Source organism: Prinia subflava, chromosome 6, assembly GCF_021018805.1.
Source record: "Prinia subflava isolate CZ2003 ecotype Zambia chromosome 6, Cam_Psub_1.2, whole genome shotgun sequence".
Lineage (NCBI taxonomy): Eukaryota > Metazoa > Chordata > Aves > Passeriformes > Cisticolidae > Prinia > Prinia subflava.
Genome location: NC_086252.1, coordinates 713,516 through 734,707, shown reverse-complemented (window position 1 = coordinate 734,707; position 21,192 = coordinate 713,516).

Genomic DNA, 21,192 nt, shown 5'->3' with positions numbered 1-21,192 from the left:
GGATGAAGAATGACCAACTAGAAGTATTGCTGACTGTCACTAACCTGGCCAAAATCCAACATATGACATTTCCACAAGAAGGAAAAGTACAAAGAAAAGTCTGCTAAAATCAAAAGCAATAAACAATCCATGTGAGAAAAACAACAATTTCTAGCCAAGAAAGATTCTAATGAGATTGTCTACTAAACACTTATCATCTAAATGATCCTGGAATAAAAATTTTGCTGAATGCAAACAAGGAGTGAAACTGGGTAAAGAGAAGCCTGATAGATAGATGTTGCGTCCAGATCCATGTTTAAATATGGATTTTCAGTTCCTAGTACGAGTCCTTGCTTCTCAGTTATAATCTGCCTGGAGGAGGATGTTATCATACACAACAGGTTTGCGGAAATCAGTGGATGTATAAGCTGAGGATCTGCTCCTTTATTTTTCAAAAGTACCGATTGCAGAAACCCAATTTACTACTCTTGATCATAGCCAGAAACATCTGACTGATGGAGCTGGAGTTTCCCAGGAGTATTGAGGCCTCAGAAGGGAGCTGGGATTACAATTGAGATGTAGATAATATCTCCGGTATCACTTGGCAATTTCAGACAACTTACAGTGCATTACCACACTTTTCTGCAATTTGGTGCTTGGATGTCATAAATTACATTGACACACCATTAACATAGGTAAGTAGAGAAAATAATTGATCTCTCCAGAGAAACATTAGAACCCACAGTAATAACAGATCTGCAGCAATCACTATTAGAAACATACAGACCTCAACAGTTTTTCTTTTTTCATACCTACAGCTAAGCCCAAATTACTTTCCTTTTAGTGTCTTACTTATGGGCTGCTATTCTTGCACTAATACCAGGATAGGCCTTTAATATGTAAACTGACAAAAATAGTTTACCAAAATTAGCTTGTTAGATACATTCATATTATTAGAGATATCCATGAAATGACATGTGTGGGTTTTTTCAAAGAAAGGAAGACGACTACATAGTCTTCTTTCCATAGAAAGGAAGAAGTCTGTGCTAATAGCAAATTTTCTTAGTGAAAGGGTATGAATGAACCATTAAAGTGGACAAGAGAATAGGAGAGGAGGAGAACAGGAAAGAGACAGAAGAGCAGGAAAAAATTTCAAAAAGTGTGAAAATGTAAGATTAGTGAGAAAGCAAGGAGAAGAAAGTAGGAAGCAATTCACTTTGAACATGCAAATAAAAAGAGGAGCACGGGAATTCTAGGCACAGATGGACTCCCATTTTGGAAATTCTGACAGGATTCAAAGACTTATGAGAGGATGGTATTCTTCATCAGATGAATGATACTGATGTGACAAGCAATATATACAAAGGTTAGGAGTAATTCTATTAAAAGAAAGAAAGACAGACTGGCCACTGGAAGCTCAAGTACAGTTTGCATTTATGCTTTTCATTCCTTGTTAAAAATGTGCTGTGACTTGCATGTTTAAAGAACAGAAATTCTTTTCAAAACTGGGTTATTAAATCTTCCCTCAGACTCATCACAAGTGATGAAAGGTAGCCATGTGTTCAGATAGCTGAGGTATGAATCATTTTAGGGCTACTAAGTTGTCCCAGATATTCATAAACCATCTGTTAAGTGAAAGAGCATTAGTTATACACCATGCTAATAATTCTTACATTTAATAATTATACTCACCGTGACACATCATTGGGAACAGCAGAAAAGTACTTTTGGATACCCACAAAATCCTCACACAATTTTAAATATAGTAGATGAGGGTATGTTTGAGTGGGCAGTGATAACTAAGAGCATCTTTGCACAGAAAGGGAACTGCTTTGAGAACATGCCTCTTTTATTTTCTCACAAATACCAGACATTAATTTTATCTTCACTGCTGGTCACAAGATTCTCAGAAATTAGAGTTGAAGATGAAAATCAGAGTGCAAAGAACTCCAATATTTTGACAGGCTCAGTGTGATTTAATTCTTGATTCACATATTGCGTCTTTCTCTCATATATGATATTCCAATATATATTCTAGTGGACAAATTCAGGGTTAGAAATCCTCAGCCTTGACTTTGGCAACAATGCTGTGCAAATAATACCCTCATGGCCATAACCTGCTCTCCCCCTGCCTTGACCAGGAAAAATAATCTTAACTTTATCCTCATCTTCCTGATACACTTCAAAAATATTTGTAAACTGTTTAGTTTATGAAGCAAAACAGTGACCTTATCCTAGCAAAAATCAGAAGCAGAAATTCTAATCAATGTAAGCATCGAAATCACCAATGGAACGTGTCAGTGTGTTTGAGTTTTATGTCTGACTCCTGGGCAGAACCTAAGCTGTGACTTGCTAAACTGACCATTCAGTTCAAATTTACCCAATACTAACCATTATCACCTCTCTGTCTTCTATTTTCTTTCCTCTATGTTGCTATACATTTTTGTCTTATATTTCTGGGAAACTTGAATAGCCTTCAGGGAAGCCAAAGGCATATTTATAATAAAAAGAACTCTTGATTTGTATTAGTCCAGTAGTTACTATATTGCACTTGTATGGTGAGGTGTAGAGTATAAAGCCTTAGCAACTTAACTTTTCCTTTCTATGACAAAATAAATTGGTCCAATCTCAAAATTATTTCTTCCAAACTTAGGGAAACTCAGCATATCCAAAGATGGAGTGAACTTTTCACCCCAGACTTAGCTAAACAGGCAGTTTTAATTCTTCTCTCCCATTCCCCTCTCTTCTCAAAAGTGCAAATACATGGGTCAGGAATAAATATTAGAAAATGGAAACTTTCAGCCATAAATCACTATTTATATCTTGCTGAGGTCAGGGCTAAGGCACTCATTTTAAAAAATGTTTGCAGTCTCCCTTGTGACCTCCTGAAGCCAGTGGATCTCAACTACTTCATGCCAGTGAAGATTTGTGACTTCCCAAATTCTGTTTATTCGCTCACTTCATCCCCAAAGCCACTTCCCTCAGGAGTCCCACTGCTGAATATCTTGGTTCTCAGACAGAGAGAGAATTACCCTCACAGGAAACACTCCTTTACTAGGGATGAAGTCATTCCCAAGCATTATGTTCTGATACGGGAATAGTATGGCAGGGAAGAAAGCAAGACAGTGTTGAGGGAAGGCTGCGTGCAGTTACAGCCACTACTCTGCTTGGAGAGCTGAAGGGTGGAAGTGACATCCCATCCTGCCCATGCTGGGCTGTGTTTTTCAGTGGAAGACAAATTAGGGTTTCATCCCTACCCTCTTGGTCTCAACTGTAAGCTGTAATCTCACAAGATCAAAGTCCATATAGGCGAGAACAAAGGACTGTCCTCATTCTGTGTATTTTGTGGAAATTAAATCAGGCAAAGTGCAGTGAAAACAAAATGCAATTTGACTTTCCTGAAAATATAAGAAGGACTTACGTTTAATTTTGTTCAGGTGTGAAAGTTAGTTTTTGCTTAATTTTGTCACTTTTATAGCTGTTTTATAAAATAGCAAGGTGTTATTCTCATGAAATCCCATTATTCACTAGAATGGTGCTATAAATACCTCTAAAGTGTTATTATTTAATACCAGTTTCACTTTACTGCAGCATTCATTATATTAAATTTCAAATTTATGCTTTTTTTGTATTAATTTGTCTCTTTTAGAGAGGAAAATGTTTGGAAATATAAGTATTTTGATAATTAAAAGTGCTGCAAACCCAAGAAAAATAAGAACAATAACTGACAAGTGCTTTGTTGAGAGAAAAACGGAGAAGAAAATCATATACAAGAGGAAAAGTAGCACTTCTGTGAAATGTACTCTTTTAACATTTCCACTGACTCTGATGGCAATATTTATCTGAAGGGGCTATTGTTGGATACTGACTGATGATCAGGGCTGAGATACAGCTTGCTTGATTTGGGCTCCTAACAGAAAAGGTGTGTATCACAAACATGGGTAAAGTGCAGATGTGCAGGGTCTCTGGAGCAGATTGCTGCCTCCCAGTTTGATGCTGTCGCTGTTCAGTAGGTGGTGTGACTGTCTCCTCCTGCTTTTTTCTGTACTCCATGATTCTTGAACTGCCCTTCCTAGTGGCACTGTCTCCCGGGAGGAATGGAGAATAATTCTTTAGAGCCATGCACTATGACTAAGCAGCTGGCTTATTGCTTGAAAATGAAATTTGAATCTCTTGAGTCCAGAAAGATTAAATGTGGTTCCCTTTCTACCTAGAAGCACAAAGATATTTCTTAAAGCCCCCTCACACCTCTCTGCTTTGGATGCTAGGCATGAAAATCTGGCAGCTAGAAGGCTTTCAGACTCCCTAAATTTTGCTTTTCATTAGATACTAGATGCTTGCTGGAGAAATATGCTATGCAAAGGCATTAAATATCCCATCGTGTCCTATACAAATTGGTGTTAATATTTTCTAATCTCAGACCTCCAGCTGGAAGGAACTCTTACAGTATCACAGCACATATTGTTAAATACCTTCTCATTCTGCTTATAGAACGTAGGTTTAATGTGAACTTGAACTGTGATCTTTTAATGTGATCACTTAGTTCATTACAACACTGTTTCACCTACACAAATCTCTTGAAGTTCACTGCAATGAATCAGAGCCCAGCACACACGAGTAACTGCAAAGTGAGACTGAGTTTTCCTGTCTCTCTCTGGTGCAGTCTCCCATTGGTTTCTCACTCTGAGGGCTTTTCAGAGATTGCTACTCTGAAACAATAACGAGAAAACCCATTAAAAAATATCCATTTTTATTTTTAAAGAATGGAACATAAAGTGATTCATTGCACTATGGCATGTGAAGTCTGTCATTCTGCTTTCAAGTCCCTGTTCATCCAACCTTGCAAAGAACTAACAAAAATCACTGTATTTGGTTGAAGTTTGATTTACTAAGATTTTCATACTGCCTAATAGAGGATAGAAAATAAAAGGATGGGAAAAGAGACATCAAAAGATAAAAAGAGGAAACTTATATGAAATGGGACTGGACCCTTCTAGGGCCTTCCAGGAATAGACCATGGTTGACACAGTAGTTGAGCATTTGAAAACAAGTAGTTCTACAGTTCTTCAAGGATTTCCATAATGGCTTTTCCTTTGTAATTATTTTTGTTGGTTTTCAGTAGTCTCTCTTGAATTTCTTGTCCCATTAATTAATCCACTTGTTAAATGGAGGACAAGTATCTTAAGAAGGAAATGGGAGCAGGACAATTTGTTTATTATTCATATGCACAAATCACCCTGACACTGAAACTATTAAGACTTTTTTCATCCAACCTTTGTAATTGCTGTCAGGGTCACCTGACAGCAAATATTTGCTGAATTCCTGATTCCTGATCCTCCATTTCTGCCGGGAGTGTACCAGGGCTAAGAGCCTGGAAGGGGCCCATGGGATCTCCCAGACACACTACTGAAAGATCAACATTCACCTGCATGCTTGGATGAGAAATCTTGAAAAAAATAGGCTGCAATCCAGAAGAAAGATCCCAGCCTTAATGCCTGTTGCTTGACTGATTCACTTGTATTACATCACCTCAACTTCCATCAAGATTCCATGACTTCATTGAAAACTGTCTAGATATTTCCTAATTTTGTGCAAAAATGTTTTCTTATGCTAACAGGAAATTCATAGATTTTTAAAAAACATTTTTCTTACCAATAAAGTCAGTATTTCTTCCCTTTCAAAATAATAATTTTGACAAAAATAAATATAATAAAATAATAAGAGTGCTCCTTCATTTCTGGTAAAAGCATTATAATTTTTAGCAGAAAATCATTGATATTTGAATGAAAAAATGTGTGCACATATGTATAAAATGCATAGAGGTACAGAAGGATGGTTCTTTCTGTAACAAGATTACTTCCCCCCTCACATTTTCAGGCTGAAGCTAACTCCATTTAACACTTAGAACACATGCTTTCCTCCCTGACTGTACAACTCCTGGCAAAGGCCCAAAGTGCCCAGGGGTAGATTAACGTGCAGTGAGGAGACCCTGTACAGGATAAATGCAGCCCATCGTATGGCTGTCCAGTTTATCACCCAGACAGCACCAAGGAGGGAGAGTTTATAAATTACATTAACCTAATTTAAACCCCTCCATCGAAAATAATTGAACAGGAGAGAGCTGCTGTTTACAAATACGTGATCTAGCCATGACAGCCGTTCTGATATTTTATATAAGCTGGGTTGTGCCCCCCAGTATGTGAGGTAAGGCACCACTCTGGATGATTAAATATGACAGAATCCTTCCTGGAGAAATATCAGTTTGTATAAGCTCTTCAAGGAAGTGCTGAATATATTTACCTGGACAGTGTCAGGTTGTGCTGCACTATCATTACAAAATTGACAAGACAAATGCTAGAGGTAAACAGCAGATGATGGAAAAGGGCAGGGAAAACCAGCAGCCAACAAGACGTGAGGAAAAAAAAGGAAAGTATTTTGATGGAGAGTCCTCTTTGCACTAAGTCACTTTAATGGACACAGCCAGGGAAAAAAATAAATTCTTTTTTATCATAGGATTGTTAAACCTATTCCCTTAAGTCACAGTGCACTGAAAGAAACATTTTAAAATCTGATAATCAGAGGCAGAAAGAATGCAATAACAGGAGAAGGTATGTCCTAGAAAAATGACTTTTACAAAGAAAGCCAGGATCCTGATCTACCCTGCAAATAGAAGTTTCTGATTAAACTGAACTGGGAGCCTCTGGGAAAAATAAAGGAAAAACTAAATTTTTCAAAATAGCTCAAATAACAATAATTTTTAAAAACCATTTATCCTGAAATAAATGACTAATTTATTCCCAGAATTCTTCATCATTTCTGAATAATATACATGATGAAGTGTGAGAATGATGCTTGATTAAATGAGGTCCCTGGAGTGCATTAGAGGAGATTTAGTCTGGAAAACAGCATCTGCTGTCTCTTTCTTTCCTTCTCTCAATGCTGTGTTGTTTCCACGTATTACAGCATATTACCCTCTTTCATTTTGAACAGAATAGGACAATATTTATTCAGATTTTTTGTGGTGGCCATACAATGGGTCTTTCAGTGTGAGGATCTGAAAAATATTGCTGCATGCCTATTCTATTTTTCCTGGCAGGAATAATAATTACCTTCTCTTGGTCACTCACAGGTCATACAAATCTAAGTCATTATCTGATATAATAAGGCCAGTAAATTTAATTCAACAGGCTTTTTTCCAAGACTATTTTTTGTCATATTTCTGTTCTTACCATTGCATCCAATATTGAGGATCATGGCTTTGGCATAGCACTAATAAGAGCTAAAGAGATGTGTCAATGATCAACAGCTGGATATAGCACCACTGCTATCCTTTGCCATTGCCACCAGTTTGGTAATGATGAAAGGCCTGTGCCTTGTCCAGTACAGCTGTGCTGGACATATCCAGCCTTAGCCGGCTCTAGAAGCTGAGGACAGCAGAGACAGCTCATTTGCAAGGCTCCCTGAAAGAGCAGGTTTTTGGAGCTCAGCTGTAAACACTCACAGTGAGTTTTGAAACCTTTGTACAGACCCCAGATGTCCTTTAAAATGCCCGATCTGGCACTAGCCTTCAGCAGCATCCCAGCCCACATCCGAGCGGGATTTTCATCCCACTTTCTCTTGCTGTACTCACACCATCTGCCTACCAGCCCCAGGGATATTGGAACACTCAGTACCTGCCATGACAGCAACTTGGGGAAAAAATTCTGTTGTAACAGTGTACTTACTCAGCATCAGAAATCAATGCCAAGACATGACTGGTGTGTAGGTGGCCAGATGCTGGTCCACAAATATCTTCAGACTAAGAATGGGTCCAGTGGGTGGGTTTGGTGTGTTGGGTTGTTATTTTTTTTTTCCTACTTGAAAGCTATGCTGTTCCAATATGTTCCAGTATGCTCTGCTTCCTCATTAGCACACATTCCTTCCCTACCATGTGCTGCATTTGATTAGAAAGACAACAATTTTTACAAGATGTTATGTCAATATTAACTAGTGACAGAGATAATATCAAAGATAAGACTGCCATCAAGTTATTAAGAGACTGTAATTTGCTTGAATGTTTTCATGAAATTATAAAATTGGGTATCATATCTATATCTGATTAGGAAGAGCAATATATCTCTGAGTTAATAATTACAATCTTGTTTTTACTTGGTGACAGTCTATGACTAATTGCTGTCTGAAGAGAATTTAAACAGATCCATTCAAAAATAAGCCATCTAAAGAAAGGTAATATGCTTAACACATATTCACAGTTGGGACTGCAAAGTTCCTATATTTTATTTGGTTATCTCTATCATATGGTAGCTCCTTAAGAGACTAAAAATCAAAGTGCATTAACTAAAAAGAGGTAATAACTTAGATGTTTTAGTTCTTTGGGTTTTGTAATGCTATTAATTTACCTGTATTTAGAGGAAAGCAGAGAATTGAAAGGATTTCTCATACCCAAACTGAGATCTTTCACTATGAGCAACAAACTGCTGGTAATTGGTCTCTGCCCAGCGTCAGTCTGATCTGTGGGGGCCTCCTTCAGTGCAGGCAGCTTGGGGTGCAGCTGCAGGGAGAGCTGCAGCTGAGCTCTGGTGGGAGCTGGAGACCAGAGGCCATGAACTGATGACCCTTTGCACAAAGAAGGCACAAGGACCTCTGCCTATCATAGGTGCTCAAGTGTGACTGACCTAGTGGTTGTTGGGTGCTCAGAGGAAAATTTCCTTAATAAAACTCTGGATCACCTCTGATCTGGTCCCATCTCTTTTAGGGCTGGAATGCATTGGGCCTTCTCTTAGGGTGTATGTTCCAGTTCTGTTTCAGCTGAAAGGAGCCTGGGTCACCCGCAGTGTTCTGTGATGTGGGCCTGGGAACAGCAAGTGGGGGTGATGCAGAGGTTTGCTCCAAAAGCAGGACCATCATCTGTTAAGTCAGAAATGAAATGCCCTCATGGTGTTGCACTGGGCTTAGAAGCAGCAATACTAAAACCTGGCTGGTTAGTTGGGTAAACAGGAACCAGAACCTTCTCTTAAACCTCTTATGGTTCAGCTTTCAGAAGTAATATCCCCATTGAAAGAATAGAGATCTTTATCACATCAAAAGATAACTTACTTTTAATTTGGAATCTCATTTGAAATAGAGTCTTCTGAGTTCTTTTTCAAACAGGCATGACCACTGTTTCTGAAAGTCCCAAATATCATGTGAAAGATAAAGCAAGTCTACATAATTTTTCTTCCTATCAACTTCTTTATCTTCATTAAAATTCTTTTAAGTATAATACTTGAGCTGTAGCTAATAGCTGAGATACAGTAAGCAAACATATCACCCACTTTAGAGAGATGTGGTTCTGCCTGAAAAGGAATATGAGATTCCCTGTTTGATAAGGTACAGTACTGGGTGAGAAAAGTGTTCTTTTATATTTATCCAATGTTGCAGGCTCTGTTCAAAAGCTGGGGAAAATCCTAATTCTCAATTATTGTTGCACTGACTCACACATAAGTGATCTAATACAGAACCAATAAACATAGATATATGCAAACAGAAAAAGCATCACAGCAAAACATAGTTATTTTCCCGTTATTCTTCATTTTGATTAAAAATTCTAGAATCTAAGATCTTGAGAAGATGCCCAACAGGATCCTGGTCTGCATTCTGAAGAGCAGTGCCAGAAGGTCAGGGGAAGTGAGCCTTGCCTGCCAGACACACCTGGAGTGCTGCACCCAGTTATCAGCTCCCAGCGACAAGAGAGAGAAGGGGACGCTGGACCAAGCCCAGCAAAGGGCTGCAAAGATGCTGAAGTGATTGAAACATCTGGCAAACGAGCAAAGGCTGAGAAAGCTGGGACTCATCAGCCTTGGGAAGGTTTGGGGGAATCTCAATGTGCATAAATAACAGCATAATGGGAAAAGAAGAACAAAACTAAGCATTCCAAACTCCGTTAAAAAAACCCCAAAAAACGTTTTTGACTGTGTGATCAAATAATAGCACAGGTTGCCCAGTAATGCTGAGGTCCCCATGGTTGGAGATATTCAAAACCCATCTGGACACAGTCCTGGGCAAGCCCTGCTCAGAGTAGGGGGATGTCCAAAGACTCCTGCCAATGTCAACATCCCATAAGTCCATGGAAGTTAGCACCAGACACTGACCCTGAATTTCCTGCTTGTAACATTTCAGCAATTGGGCAAGGGCTTTATAGTCTAATACTTTCAATCACAGACATTGCTGTATATTATTGCTTAAAATTATGTTACTTATTCTACATTTATAAATCAAATGCAGTCTATCAGATATCAAATTCATTTCTCTGGTATCAATGAGGTTTAGTAGCAGATTTATTTTAAACATTTTGCCAGGAAACATTAAATATATTTAAATAAATGCCTAATCTCTTCAAATTAACAATAAGGACTTAATATTAGAGAGACTGGAAAGGATTTAGTAAATTAGTGTACAAAGTGACAGGTTAATTGCTCTGCAGATCATTAAGCAACACATTTATTTAGCAACCAATAATTCAACCAATGAATTCAGCCTGTTAACAAGGGAAAAAAAATTTTGAGGCATATTTTGATGAATAAATTTATTTAGTGAACTTTTCCACAAGCAGTTTTTCAGCTCTCATTCAATATTTATTACTCACAACTCAAGCAAGGTGATGGGTCCCTGTAATTGTATTTTAACTCTCTGTTTCTTCAGATGACTGCAACCTCAGCTGTTTTCTCTTGTGGAGAGGTGGGTTTTTTGGGAGTTTTGTTTGTTTCTCCCCACTTCTCTGTAGGTAGGTCAAAGAGCTATGAAGATAAAGTACATATCAATATGCAGCTGAAGAACTATTTTAAAAATAATTCTGAAAAACAGTGCAAGTAATTCTCCTCTAATGAAAAAGGATTCTTAGAAACACTCAAGTGAAAAGGGCTGCAAACCTGCGTTGCCCCCAGGGCTTCAGCCTGAGGGGGGCTTCATAATATAACATTCAACCCCCCAAATTATTCACACTTTAAAAATATGTTTACTGACTCCATGCATATTTAATATGCATGAAAGTAATGGAGATAAATGCATTATTAGGAGACACTATTTCAGTTCATTTATTCCCTTTCCCACCAGTTCTACTGAAAGCACAAGAAAACAGAAATGAACATTCCATCTTTAGGAGAGTTGAGACATGTATGGGCAAAATTCAATTTTAGGCAGGCAGATCTTTCAGAAGGGCTCTGATTAACCTGGCAGAGAAACACCACCCACACCAAGTACCCTGCAGGGTCATAGGAAAGGGGAGGTTCTTCCAGCTCTTGTGTGATACAAGGGCTTCTCTTGGGAGCCAAAAAACATAAGAAAAAACACATTCATTTTCAGGTGTCAAAGCAGGCAACCAAAGACCTCTTATCCTCTCTTCCCAAGACACCGTGATAAATCTTAGTGGATTTCTTCGAACACAAAGAGGCCAAGCATACAGTAGCTTTTAAAGGAAAGAATAGGAAATATTCCAGGTGCTTTAATGTCATTGGCAAAGCTCAAGATGCTACATATTCCACTGAGAAGTGTTGGAGATTTTTCGACATTTAAGCTCTTCAAAAAACTTGTGGAAGTCCATTTGCTCCCCACGTATACATAATTCCCACAATTTCAATAAATATTGATCTTTGTTTGGGTATCTATTGAGATTAATTGAGTCAACAACTAAGTATTGACCAAAACAAAGAGGAGGTCAATACTTACACTGAAGGAAAATATACATTGATCTTTGCTGAAAACATGAAGCCCGGAGGCCAAATATTTGCCGTAATTTGTTTATCCTTTGTGACTCCTGGAGATTCCACCGGTGAAACTGAGCATCAAAAAAACCCCAGAACTCATGTAGTTTATATAATTAGTTAATTACCCACCCTAGTGTAACAGATGATCTCAGTGTTAAGAACTATCTTGAAAATTCTACAAATGAGAAGGAATAAAATAAAGACATGCTCCCTCCTGCTATGTAGAGTCTCTTTTTCAGTGGAGCATGTTGTTGAGAGATTATCTGTGATTAAGTCTCCAACAGATAAGTTGTGTAAAATGGATTGGATGCCCATAGATATCCCTTCCAAATGATATTATTCTACAAGTCCATAAAGGATGCCATGACAAAAATCCCATATTGTTAGATACTCATAGGCAGTGCCCAACAGCTGAGTAAAGCCTCATTCAGTTGCTCCACAACAAGAGTTAATTTAAATTAGAACAAAATGCAATAGATTTATTCTTTTTCCCCTTTTTTTATAATCATAACTTCAAAATCCTCCTGTATTGAAAACCTTTTTGAGATAGGAACAGAAGTCTCATTTGGTGTAGATCAAACTCTGTACTTACTGATATTTGAGTCACAGAATAATCTGAGTTGGAAGGGGCCCAGAAAGATCACTGAGTCCAACTTAAGTCATTATTTTCCTCGCATTTTAATCTGACCTAAATATGTAGTCTACAATGACAAAGACATTACAAGTGAGCAATAGGTGACATTTTTATCACATCTGATATGAAACATTTTATCATAATCTGTCCTGGGTACTATACAAATTAAATACACATCCTAGCATATTGCACTGGCAAAACCTCATATGGTGTGTTTAAAAGGCAACCTTTAACATACCAATATGCCTAAAATACATTTCCTAGGGAGATAATCTTGGCTAAAAAGAAGTAGACACTGCCTAGTAGGGGAAAACAGGCTAGAGCTTTTCAGAATTTTTTTAAATTTAATTCATTAGAAATGAAAGTGTTCATACACTATTAGACTGCTGAAGCAGTGAAAAAACATGTAGCTTTTAATGAAAATGCTAATAAAATAGGAAAAACCTAATTTATACAGAACAGAGAAGATTAACCCCCTGGCTTTTGATACATGATTTGATTGTGGTCATAGTATGAATGTAAGGGTGTCTTATGCAAAGGATTCAATTTCAGATAACAGGCTTTATTTTCATCTTTGTGCAATGAAGAAACATGCCAGCTTCTTTGTTTTAATATTTACATTTTGGTCATGGGTGGTGGCCATACTGTCTTGGGCAAAGCCTACTACAGCACTATTTTTCAGGGGAAAAAGAAAAAGGGGTCTAAATAATCTCACACAACATCTACAGAAATCTCATCTTCTAAGTTTTTTTCCCCCTCTTTGTTTTACTAAAAAATCCTTTAGATATTTCATCTGGATTATGGCTAGTGTTCCACCTCAGTCATTTTTGTGGGGGAAAGAGGAAAAAGACTGCTGAGACTGACATTTTAATTTCTATGTGTCAAGAATGAAGTCTTTGAATGAGGACACACTCTAACAGGACTGGGAGAACCCAACTGAGATCCTCACACCAGAGTAAAGTGAGGAAATAGGAATTGTAAAACTTCTTTAGTCATGCACACTAAGAAAACTATTTTAATCAGTTTAGCTAAGCATCTTATTTTTTGCCTAAAAAATAAGTACATTCAAAAAATTAGTACATTCAAAACTGTATGAGAACAAAATAAGTTGCTGTGTTACTTAATGCTGATTATACCAGAATTAAGGCAGGTTCTCAATAGCAGATAATTTTTTTTCTCCATAGATCTCTAAGAACTCTCCTCAAAGATACTTAAAAAAAAAAAAAAAGTGTTTCACAAGGTCAAGCTATAAGTTAAGGTGAGACATCTTGCTGTTTTTACCTGGAGTGAGAAGGTATATTTAGTCTGTAATTCAAGTATCCAGAACCTCTGTCTCTCTTATGACTGTAGAAAAAGGATGAGGTTATTAACATCCATATGCCAGTAGCATCTTTTATCAATACCTGTCTGTCTTTGGGGGATTTGTTGAACTCTTAATAAAATGTATTTCTTACTTGAATATTTATCATAATTTTTTACAATAAAAGCAGGATAAAAATAAAGCCATGATTTCTTTATTTCATAACAACTGAAGAGAAAGGAAAAACTACCATTGGCCTTTTTAGAAACTGACTGGGTAAAACATGGAGAAAAAACGTGGTGAGAAGTGTTTGCTGGAAGTGCTAAGAGAATAGCAAGGGAATTTTGGTGCTGGAATTAATCAGGAAAGTGCACTATAACACAGTAATCAGATTTCTTAAAAGCCTTACTATTCAGAGTACTTAGTCCATTAAAAATGCTGAAAAACTCTAGATTTTGAGATTTACTAGTAGGGTAGTAGTCCAAATTATACCTATCATTGTGATTAAGTATGATGATTTAAAAACCAAAAGACCCAATTGGCCTGTGTCATGAAAGCAATACTTGTGAGCCAGTACTGGCTCCAAATAGTCTGGCTCTAAGTTTGACATAGTTCCATCACATCTCCTGAACAGGTGGAACAAGTAAAAAACCCTGTGCATAGAGACACCAGACTAAGATGTGTTTCATACATTTCATGTACAAGCCAACATGAAATAATTTTAAAATAATTAGGATTACCAGTGTCAGCAATGAGTTGATGAGAAATGTCTTGTGGCAGGGATATTCAAGAAAGTCCCATTTTGATACATCTGTTGCTTATATCTCACTTCAACAAATGCTTTATAGAAAACTTGGCAAAGGGAAGAAATCCTTAAACATAGTAATAGTTGATCTAGCATGTTTTGATTACTCACAGTCTGTAACAAGTACTAGGAACAACAAAACTTAATTGTAGATGCTGTGAAAACACCCCTTGCCTCACCTTAAGTCTGAAGATTTCTGGAAGTACAATAGTGCTTTTTAAAGAGAAGTTGCTGCAATTTTGATTCTTTAAAGATAAGCAAAATATTCATAGTCAGTTATTTCTGGAGGAGTTAGTAATGACATAAGGCAGCAATATAATCATAAATACATTCCTGTATACTCTTGCATAAAATTATGTTACTTATTCTGCATTTATAAATCAAGTGCAGTCTTCCTGTGAACTATTTCAACACTGGGAAATACAAGAGATTTTGCATTAGTCTTTTGGAAAAGTCTAGTGATTTGGTTATACTCATTTAAGCTGGAAATTTAGTGATTTGGTGAAGTTGCTTATTGATCAAGACATGAACAAACAGTTATTCCCCCACAATGAAAGTTATCCAAATCTTTTGCTAAATGTTATTTCTGATTACCAGAGGAGAGAAAGGAGTCATGGCCATGGCTCCAGCTCTGTAATCATGAAGTCAATTTTAGCTGAATGGGTGTGGAAGTGAACAGTCCAGGACTCTTGCTGAAACTGGCAGAAGCACCAAAAGGAGACTCCTTCCACCAGGGGCCACCAGGCTTCAGTGCTTTATTTCTCTACAGTGGCAGAGAAATTGGCAGAGCTCCACTGACCTCTCTTTGTAGAGAAAGGTAATTTCAACACAGTAGATGGAAAAGTGCCTGTCTAAAACTCTTCTGTAAAGCAGCCTTAAAGAAAATACCTATATTTCTTTGAAGGATATGAATAACTCCCACTATTTTTTCAAGTTAAATAGAACCTTTAAAATTCTGCAGCCCTTTAGACAAGATACAGAAAATCCTGCATCTCACAAAAGTGGATAAGCCATATACTGCATTAAAGGGTTTAAGATCTTCAAATCAAGGTGATCTAATCATCACTCATGTTTCATTTAGTCCTTGATATTTACTCCAGTAACATTAATCAGGATGGTAACTTCCCTAAAATATCACAAAGCTCTTAGTCAGCTAATCAGTTGTATCACTTGTAGGGTAAGTGCTACAAGGTGTCCAAAAAACCCAGAATTTTGTCATTATTACTACAAGCAGCTGCACAGCTTGGCAGATCTATGTGGTGGCTTGCAAACAAAATCATAAAGAAAGCTTCAAAAGGCAAGTAATGTTCCTCAAGTAGGTCTCTGCCAGTCCCTGCATCTCAAATCACAACTGTGTCTCAAGGTAGGAAATCAAGCCTGAAGTGACAAGTATGTGGACTGAAGGTAACTCAGTTTACCTTCTCTACAGTCTTTGAGAGAGAGATGTTGAATAATTGAGAGCAGAACCTTAATTTAGCTGTTCTGAGCAGCCTTGCACAGCAGTGCATGCTCCCTAGGTCAGGGTAGATTTTTCCAAGTATCTCACTTCCAGCAGCAGGGTGATAGTAATCAAACAGATTTAGTCCTGTTCTCAGGATTCACACTATATCTTCACACTTAGTACAGCTTTATCATGTATATCATTCTGCATACATATCAAAAATGACCACGGTAAAGTCACATTGACAAAATGATCACTCTATACATCTTGGAGGAGGAGATGAGCCACATATTTCACCCATTAGTACTTAAGTGATTCAAAATCCACCTTCTACACAAAATAACACACACAACTCAGTCTCTGGGAATGTCCAGTAGTATACACCTCAGTCAAGAGGTAACCATACACTAAAAAGGAGTGTCAGGGTGGAGTTTCAGCATTCCTCACAAGGAAGGACTTCTTTTTCTTAGGTTAAAAGTAGTCATGGAGCTGCTGTATTAAGGTTTATGGAATTACACCAGAAATTAATTCAGTCTTCATTGCTCAGAGTGTAAACAATGGCATTATTATTTTGCTCAGGCCTTTCTGGTCTTAATGAACTGATCAGATTATTCTATTCAGAGGTTTCACAATGATGAGGATCATTACGTATTGTCAAAAGATTCAGCACATAACATTCATAACACTGAAGCTTTGCAGGAACATTCTGATGTTAAAGGTTGATAAATTAAGCAGCCTTGGAATTCTCATTACGTTTGTCAAGCTGTATTGTCAGGTATTTTTCCTGAGCTAATGGCTTGGGTGACTGAGTCATTCACAATCGAGGCCATGGTTATCTTATTAAGGTAACTGAATAAGTGTTCAGAAAGGTGCCAAGCAGTAAAAAGCTGTCACAGTTTGAAGTGGGCAGCTCCAGATTACAAAACATAAATACCTCTAAAAGAAAGTTTCTTCCATCTACTTATAAAGGGACAGACACATCAAAGTGAAAAAATGTATTTCTTATGATTAGTACAAAGATGAACTTAATTCATTCTTGATCTACATGTGATTCAAACTCCTTATCTCTCCTGCTTTCTGATACTGAACCCAGACCTAAAAACTCCATTGCTGACTAATCATTCCTGGTAAATGATAAGCATCACCATATACCATCTGCATTTCCTTTTCTTCATGCAAAGCCAATAATCTTTCATATCTGCTTTTAATGCTTTCCCTTAATTTTTATTTTGATCCTCCCACCCACCTCTTTTGAAAAGGTATTTGCAATTCACAATTCCCATTCCCTACACAACAGAAGTAATTAAAATACTAAAGATATAGAAAGAGCCGTAACAGCCTTGCTGCTCTCTGGCCTCCTTGGAAAAGCCCTAAACCACCTCCCAGCCCTGCTGAGCCTCCTCCAAGACACCCAGTCTGCTTTTATCAAGAACAGTTGAGAGACTGATAACTTATCTTTAACCCTCACTGTTAATGAAGCTGAAGAGAGAGTCCTGTTATTCATAATTATTTATCTATGCACCATCACAGTTTTAAGTCTCATAAGCCTCTCTCACTGCATTTAATGATACTACTAACAATTTGAAACAGGTCCTATTATAACTCTTTTATTCATAGATGCTGAAAGCCATTATACCATTCTAAGTGACAATCCTTTATTGAACCCTTCTAACAAAAATATAAGTAACTTTTTTTTAAGGCATACACAAAATGAGGAAAAGGAAGTGCAGCAGCATTCATGACAAGTTTGGGTTTTTTCCTCCTATGTATATGACTTTTCCCTGTAGGAAATAAATTAGGACAAGAAGCCCATTGTGGAACAGTGTAAATCATCAAATGTCAGACTAACCTGAGTTCTTTAATTGCGCGCATTCACCACCACACACTTGGGGGTGCAAGGACTTCCTTCTGCTACAGTAATTTTGTTTAACTTTTACTCTGAAACTAATAAAAACAATTGTTCTCTTTATGTTTTTGGTGGATTGACAGTGTGCACATAAGGTACAGAATGCCTTTTTCATGCACATTCTGTGATTATTCTTCTGTCTCACGTTTCAACAGTTGAAATGAACCCTCTCCTTCCTTATTGCTCCATTACAACCCCATACTGCACACTGATACTCCACAACAATAAAAAATCACCCCGCAACACACACAAAAAATATTTTATAAATACTGGTGTTCATCACATGATTGAAAACAGAAGAGAATTTTCTTTTAAAATTTTTCAGTGTAGACTTCAAATCTCCCTTGGCAGGTCTGAATTCCTCCTAGTATTGTTTGTACTTTGCCTTAAAGGTAACACAACATGTGCTTTGGAACTGGTGTGTGTTGAGTCGCTTTGATGCATTTTCTGTGCACTCCAGGACTGTTTAGATAGTGCAGTGAATCAAGGAACCATGATAATTTTGCAACAGATTTAGCCTGTACGCATATTAATATTCAGATGAATAAACAAGAGTCCCTTCCTTACAGTGTTCCTCCAGAACAGTCGTTCTGCACGATGGTGTGGAGACACTCTGGCTCTGAACTCTAATGAAGCTTTTCAAAAGCTTTTCCTAAACTAGAGAAGGCACTGGCACTTGAGAATCTAGAATGGGGCAGAATACATAATTCGGAATATAATTTCTTTCCCCTCAGCACACACACAGACAGATGTTTTTCAAAACAAAAATACCAAAAGAAATTTACTAAGATAGAAAATTTCTATGCACAGTTGAGTTCATGGATCTGAGAATAACTAGAAAACATTATTGCCAGTGACAATTGTTTTGAACTTTATTAAATCTTATGATGAGCCTATCCATATCAGTTTCTCATAGTAGTGCTGGGAGGATTTCTCAGGGCAATACCTTCAAACTCTCATCTCAGGAGCACTGCAGACTGTCCCCATGGTGACCTCAGAGACACTTAAAATTAAATTCACTGTACATGAAATGTAGATTTTTCTGGCTAATGGCACAATTGATCTTTAACAGTTATGGTGCTGAGGATATCCTGCCTTAGCCTTTTCCTGTGGCACAAGTACCTCTGCTGAGTGTTGAAATTCAACCCACAGAAAGCTAAAGCTTTCCAGGAATAGGCTGGAGGTGTCTCAAGCTGCAGAGACAGGACTCCCTCCTAAAGTTTTCAGTTATGTCCTGACCTCAACTCTGAAAACATTTCAATTTCAGCTCAAATTCTGATTGAGGTTGTTCCTCAAATATATGCTGCCAGTATCCAAAAAAAAAAAACAACCACCCAGAATGAAAACCAACAAAATACCTCCAAACCAAACAAAAAATTAAACAAAAAACCTAAACAAAATAAAACAAAAAAACCCTCAAAATCCCCCTCAATAACTCTTTGAAAACTATCCCCAAAGGCCTGTCTTTGCCATACAATACAATAACAATAAGCCAATCTTAAACTTTTTGAATTACAGAAACATCTTAAAATTGCACTTAAACTGAAATAATCAAATGCATATTTTTTTGCAAATTAATTAACAGATTTTTCACCTATCTGCCTGAAATGTGACCTCTAATTTTTGTAAAAATCAGTTCAAAATTTCCTGCTGTTTCAAGAAACTGATCCAGGCTAATTATTTCAAAGATATCTTTTAATATAAATTATGAAACAGAGCAAGCATTCTTCTTTCATCTTCTTAAACTAATATGGTCCCCTAATGTTCACATCACTTGGGAATAGGCAACTTAAAATTTCACAATAAGAAAGACATTATTTAAAGATTAGGTGCATTTCATGATTACACTACATTTCAAGATTTGGATGAGTACCAAATATTAAGACCTTTGTCTTCAGGACAGATTTATGAAATCTCAATGAGTTTCTAAATCTGCAGATAACAAACCTTGCAGAACTACAAATAAGCTAGAGGACAAACTAGGAATTCAAATTAACTTGACAAGTAGGAAAGCAGCTGAAAAACAAAGGATGTTTATCCAGTGGGGACAAAGGCAAGGTTCTGTATCTAAGCATGAATAATTAGCTATGCAAATGTAGGACGTGGATCAAGTAGTTAGCAGTTTTACAGCAAAAGATATGAGGTTAGCTATTCATCAGTGATGAACACCAGTCAACAATGTTACACTGTTGAGTAAAAGCCAAACACCCCCATCAGACAGCTGGAAATTAGAGTCAAGATGCATCAGGCAATCTTTTCCCTCTAGGCAGGGCCAATAAAGCTTCAGCTGGAGCATGCCATGCAGCTCCTCACTTTGATTTCCAAGAAATATAGACTAACTGGAGAGAGGGAAACAGGGCACTGAAACAGCCAGGGTTCATTGCCTATGACAAAACACAGAAGTATTTGGAACTGTTTAGCTAAAGGATAAAATATGGTAAATGTGATGATAGTCTGTAAGTATGCAAAGGTTTTTTTGTCAGACAGAAGTGATGAACATATCTGTATCCATAGTGTACTAGATAAGGAAAAAGATGCTGTTGCAATAATAAAGATTCAATTTCCTCCCCAGAAAATTAGCCTCTATTCCAGCCCTTCACCCTCCCTTCTAACACAAGTGAGATGGACATCATCTCTAGCCTGGTATTTTTAACAGGTGAAAGAAATGACTGTTAGGAACAAAGCAGGTATAATACAGGCTGCTAAACCACTTCTGAAAGTCCCTTCCAGTATGATTTCTGTTAAAAACCTAGCATGTACACATTCATACATGGACCAGAGCTAGAGAGTAAGGGCGATGAAGGCATGAGGAGTGACTTTTCTCCAGTTTTCCCTAACTGTGGTAGAAGCACGCAGCAGGGACAGAACCAACTCAAGCTTCTTACTGTTATTTGGTATTAGGAGAAGAACATATGCCTAGCTTCTCCAATTTGGGCTGGCAGTCTGGTTTTCCACCTTTGGAAAAACACTGAAAATCATAGCTAACAACTTATTCAAAGCAATAACCCAACATTGCTCATTCTTATCATCAGCTACTGTTTTGTTCCCAACTACAGTGATTAACGTGCATCCTTTTGAAACAGGCAGGGACATGCCTTTGGAGTACAGACAGAAGAAGGGAGTACTCCTCTACTAAGAGAACACTGTCATTGTCATTTCAGAAATTAATAGAGACAAAGGAAAGCCCTGGCTATAACAATACAATTACTCCAAACTAACAAAAAGGAAGAGGCTGGGTCAGAAAAGAGCTCCTCCAGCTTTGCTTTACAAAGAACACATTCTCTGAGCTTCCTTTTTGGGAGCCTGGTATTTTTAGAGGGGGTGTGCATGGGCGTGTGTGCATTCGGGGGTTTTTAAACCAACAAGGAGATGCCTTGGGTTTATCT